The sequence below is a fragment of the Herpailurus yagouaroundi genome, unplaced genomic scaffold (assembly GCF_014898765.1).
Source record: "Herpailurus yagouaroundi ecotype Mexico unplaced genomic scaffold, PumYag 238, whole genome shotgun sequence".
In the NCBI taxonomy this organism is placed as follows: domain Eukaryota; kingdom Metazoa; phylum Chordata; class Mammalia; order Carnivora; family Felidae; genus Herpailurus; species Herpailurus yagouaroundi.
The window spans coordinates 10,504-15,959 of record NW_024412460.1 but is presented as its reverse complement, the minus strand read 5'-3'; the positions used below and the strand labels follow the sequence as shown (position 1 = coordinate 15,959).

The window sequence follows — 5,456 nt, the reverse complement described above, 5'->3', positions numbered from 1 at the left end:
ATCTGTCAAGTCCATCTGATCCAATGTCTCATTCAGGGCCCTTGTTTCTTTATTGACCGTGTGTCTAGATGATCTATCCATTTCTGTAAGTGGGGTGTTAAAGTCCCCTGCAATTACCAGATTCTTATCAATAAGGTTGCTTATGCTTGTGAGTAATTGTTTTATATATTTGGGCGCTCCGGTATTTGGCGCATAGACATTTATAATTGTTAGCTCTTCCTGATGGATAGACCCTGTCACTATTATATAATGTCCTTCTTCATCTCTTGTTACAGCCTTTAATTTAAAGTCTAGTTTGTCTGATATAAGTATGGCTACTCCAGCTTTCTTTTGACTTCCAGTAGCATGATAAATAGTTCTCCATCCCCTCACTCTCAATCTAAAGGTGTCCTCAGGTCTAAAATGAGTCTCTTGTAGACAGCAAATAGATGGGTCTTGTTTTTTTATCCATTCTGATACCCTATGTCTTTTGGTTGGCGCATTTCATCCATTTACATTCAGTGTGATTATAGAAAGATATGGGTTTAGAGTCATTGTGATGTCTGTATGTTTTATGCTTGTAGTGATGTCTCTGGTACTTTGTCTCACAGGGTCCCCCTTAGGATCTCTTGTAGGGCTGGTTTAGTGGTGACAAATTCCTTCAGTTTTTGTTTGTTTGGGAAGACCTTTATCTCTCCTTCTATTCTAAATGACAGACTTGCTGGATAAAGGATTCTCGGCTGCATATTTTTTCTGTCTAGCACACTGAAAATCTCCTGCCAATTCTTTCTGGCCTGCCAAGTTTCAAAAGAGAGATCAGTCACGAGTCTTATAGGTCTCCCTTTATATGTGAGGGCACGTTTACCCCTTGCTGCTTTCAGAATTTTCTCTTTATCCTTGTATTTTGCCAGTTTCACTATGATATGTTGTGCAGAAGATCGATTCAAGTTACGTCTGAAGGGAGTTCTCTGTGCCTCTTGGATTTCAATGCCTTTTTCCTTCCCCACTTCAGGGAAGTTCTCCGCTATTATTTCTTCAAGTACCCCTTCAGCACCTTTCCCTCTCTCTTCCTCCTCTGGGATACCAATTATGCGTAGATTATTTCTTTTTAGTGTATCACTTAGTTCTCTAATTTTCCCCTCATACTCCTGGATTTTTTTCTCTCTCTTTTTCTCAGCTTCCTCTTTTTCCATAACTTTATCTTCTAGTTCACCTATTCTCTCCTCTGCCTCTTCAATCCGAGCCGTGGTGGTTTCCATTTTGTTATGCATTTCATTTAAAGCGTTTTCAGCTCCTCGTGACTGTTCCTTAGTCCCTTGATCTCTGTAGCAAGAGATTCTCTGCTGTCAGCTATACTGTTTTCAAGCCCAGCGATTAATTTTATGACTATTATTCTAAATTCACTTTGTTATATTATTTAAATCCTTTTTGATCAGCTCATTAGCTGTTGTTATTTCCTGGAGATTCTTCTGAGGGGAATTCTTCCGCTTGGTCATTTTGGATAGTCCCTGGTGTGGTGAGGACCTGCAGGGCACTTCCCCTGTGCTGTGGTGTATAACTGGAGTTGGTGGGCGGAGCCGCAGTCAGACCTGATGTCTGCCCCCAGCCCACCGCTGGGGCCACAGTCAGACTTGTGCGTGCCTTCTCTTCCCCTCTCCTAGGGGCGGGATTCACTGTGGGGTGGGGTGGCCCATCTGGGCTACTTGCACACTGCCAGGCTTGTGATGCTGGGGATCTGGCGTCTTAGCTGGGGTGGGTAGGCAAGGTGCACAGGGGCAGGAGGGGCAGGCTTAGCTTGCTTCTCCTTAGGTGATCCACTTCAGGAGGGGCCCTGTGGCAGCAGGAGGGAGTCAGATCCGCTGCCAGAGGTTTGGCTCCACAGAAGCACAGGGTTGGATGTTTGCGCAGAGCGAGCAAGTTCCCTGGCAGGAACTGGTTCTCTTTGGGATTTTGGCTGTGGGATGGGTGGGGGAGATGGCGCTGGCGAGCGCCTTTGTTCCCCACCAAACTGAGCTATGTCGTCCGGGGGCTCAGCAGCTCTCCTTCCCTTTGTCCTCCAGCCTTCCCGCTTTCTGAGCAGAGCTGTTAACTTATGACCTCCCAGACGCTAAGTCGCGCTTGCTGTCGGAACACAGTCCGTTAGGCCCCTCTGCTTTTTGCAAGCCAGACTCGGGGGCTCTGCTTGGCCGGCGAGCCGCCACTCCGCCCCGGCTCCCTCCCGCCAGCCCGTGGAGCGCGCACCGCCTCGCCGCCCTTCCTACCCTCTTCCGTGGGCCTCTCATCTGCGCTTGGCTCCGGCGACTCCGTTCTGCTAATCCTCTGGTGGTTTTCTGGGTTATTTAGGCAGGTGTAGGTGGAAAATAAGTGATCAGCAGGATGCGCGGTGAGCCCAGCGTCCTCCTAGGCCGCCATCTTCCCTCTCTCTCTCCCCATGTACTCTAAAAAGGGGCAGTCATTGAGCAAAAAATACTTTGCCTGCTGGGTTCAAGGCTCCCATTTGACCTGATATTGTGAACTTTGTTCACACCAACTTGCACAAAAACAACAGATAGTACTATGCTGTCAGTGAATTAGCCAGTCATCAAACCAGTGCTGAATCTTGGGGTACTAGCAGGGCAGTGGCTTGAATTCCCAGAGTTTGAGGTGGTGGGACTCACTCTTCTGGCCAGGGTGCTTCTAGAAATATGTGTCATGGGAGCCACATGTTTGTACCAACCACTGGCACCACAGAGTGAACACAACACAAGCAATACGTAATCTGCTCTGCCTTGGCTGCCTCCTCAGTCTTATCATCACTGCTCATGTCTTAAAGATCATCGTATTGAGGAAGTTCCTGAACTTCCTCCGGTAGTTGAAGATAATGTTGAAGGCTACAAGAAGACCAAGGAGGCTGTTTTGCTTCTTAAGACACTTAAAGCCAATAATGAGATCAAAAAGGTCTATGCCTCTCTGTACATGAGAAATGGCAAGGGCAAAATGTAAAAAAAAAAAAAAAAAAAAAAAAAAAAAAAATTGCTGTATCCAATGCAGGGGATCCTGCATTATCTATAATGAGGACAGAAGTACCATCAAGGCCTGCAGCAACATCCCTGGAATTAATCTACTTAATGTAAGCAAACTGAACATTTTGAAACTTGTTCCTCGTGGGCATGTGGGATGTTTCTCCATTTGTACTGAAAGTGCTTTCTGCAGTTAGACGATCTGTATGGCACTTGGCATAAGGCTGCCTCTCTCAAGAGTGACTATAACCTTCCCATGCACAAGATGCTTAATACAGACCTTAGCAGAATCCTGAAAAAGCCCAGAGATCCAAAGAACCCTCTGAGCACCATCCAAGAAGAGTCATCACAGAGTCCTAAAAAAGAATCCACTGAATAACCCAAGTATCATGCTGAACATAAATCCATATGCAAAGACCATGTGCTGGAACAACCATTCTTCACCAGGCCAGGAATCATAAACTCCGGATGGATAAGGCAGCAGTAGGCTTAGAGGCCAAATCAGATGAGAAGGGGTATCTAGGCAAGAAGCCTGTGGGAAGAAAGGAAAGAAGGCTGTTGGTGTGAAGAAGCAGAAGAACCTTTGGTGGGAAAAAGGCTGCAGCTACGAAGAAACCAGCAGCTGAGAAGAAGCCTGCAGAAAAGCAACCCACCACGGAAGACGCGAAGCCTGCTGCATAAATGTTTACTCCGTAAATGTCAAACCATTATGGACAGCTAATTTTGAAAAAAGACCTGATCAAAGGCACTGAGAAACATGAAAAAAATAAAATAAAATGTTTTCAGGGCACCTAGGTGACTCAGTTGGTTGAGCTTTGGACTACTGATTTCCACTCAGGTCATGATCTTAGGTTCGTGGGATGGAGCCCTGTGTGGGGCTCTGGGCTGACAGCTCAGAACCTGCTTGGGATTCTCTCTCTTCCTCTCTCTCTGCCCTTCCTCCCCTCGCACTCTGTCTCTCTCAAAATAAATAAATAAACTTTAAAAATAAAATGTTTTTATTTTAATCTATACACATTCAGTTCAGAAAGTAAAGTTCCTTTCCCCCGCATCAGGCTTCACACTGACAGCACAGATCCTGCTTTGGATTCTCTCTCTCTCTCCTTCTCTCTCTCTGCCCCTCCCCTGCTCATTCTCTCTCTCTCTCTCTCTCTCTCTCTCTCTCTCTCTCTCTCTCTCTCAAAATAAATAAACTTTAAAAAAGAAGAAGAAGAAGAAGAAGAAGAAGAAGAAGGAGGAGGAGGAGGAGGAGGAGGAGGAGGAGGAGAAGGAGGAGGAGGAGAAAATGTCCCTTTAAGAAGAGAAGAAGGAAATAAAAATGTAGCTGGTAAAACTGAGACTTTATTCTTCCATATCACTGTTTTTATTTTTATTTTTTAAGTTTATTCATTTATTTTGAGAGAGAGAGCGCACCTGTGCATGTGCGTGAGCAGGTGAGGGGCAGAGAACAAGTGAGAGAGGATCCCAAGCAGACTCCATACTGTCAGCATTGAGCCCCACCTGGGGCTCAATCTCACAAGCAGTGAGATCATGACCTGAGCCTAAATCAAAAGTTGGACACTTAACTGACTGAGCGACCCAGAAGCCCCCAGAGCACTGTTTTTAAATGTGGTCCTCCCAAGTAGCTGCATCAGAGATACTTAAGGGCATTTGTTATAAACATACATTCTCAAATCCCATCTCTGTTATATTAAGGCTGAATCTCTGGGTATGGACACTGGGAAATTTCCATTTTTTAAAAAGATAACCAAGTGATTTTCATGCTGATTTAGGCCCAAAATCACAAACCAAGAGTAAGATTCTAGGTGAGTCACACAGTGGGGTTATTAAGATGCCTGACAATCAGGAGATACTCAAATATGTTCTGAATGAATAATACATGCATCTTTTTCTCACAGAATAGTTTTTTGAGGTATAATTCACACACCACAAAATTCACCCTTTTTAAAAAGTGAACAATTCAGTGGTTTTACTATATCCAGAATTGTGAAACCATCACCACTATCAACTAGAGAATATTTCCATCACACCAAAAAAGACATTTCATACCCATTAGTAGTCACACCTTCTCCCTACTACTCCTCATCCTCAGGCAATCCCTAATCTACTTTCTGTCTTGACAAATTTACCTATTCTGGACATTCCACAATACCCGGATATGAAATGTTCAGATAAATGAAATCACACAGTATATAGTCTTTTGTGACTGATTTTCACTTAGTGTCATATTTTTAAGGTTCATCAATATTATGACATGTATTAGCATTTTATTCCTTTGCATTGCCCCATAACATTCCATTGTATGAATATACCATATTACATTTATCATCAGTAGATAAATGGATTTTTTCCATTTTCTGATAAATATGCTGCCATGAATGTTCATGTATGAGGTGTTTGTGTGAACATAAGTTTTCATGTTTGCCAGGCTATATGGTAACTCCATGTGTGACATTTAGGAGAATTGTCAAACTGTTT

The 5,456-nt window shown here is 44.0% G+C and overlaps 1 pseudogene; it reads left to right on the top strand.

The window, feature by feature from the left end:
- Positions 1-2,763: 2,763 nt before the first annotated feature.
- Positions 2,764-3,659, top strand: LOC121019860 (60S ribosomal protein L4-like; annotated as a pseudogene).
- The last annotated feature ends 1,797 nt before the right edge of the window (positions 3,660-5,456 follow it).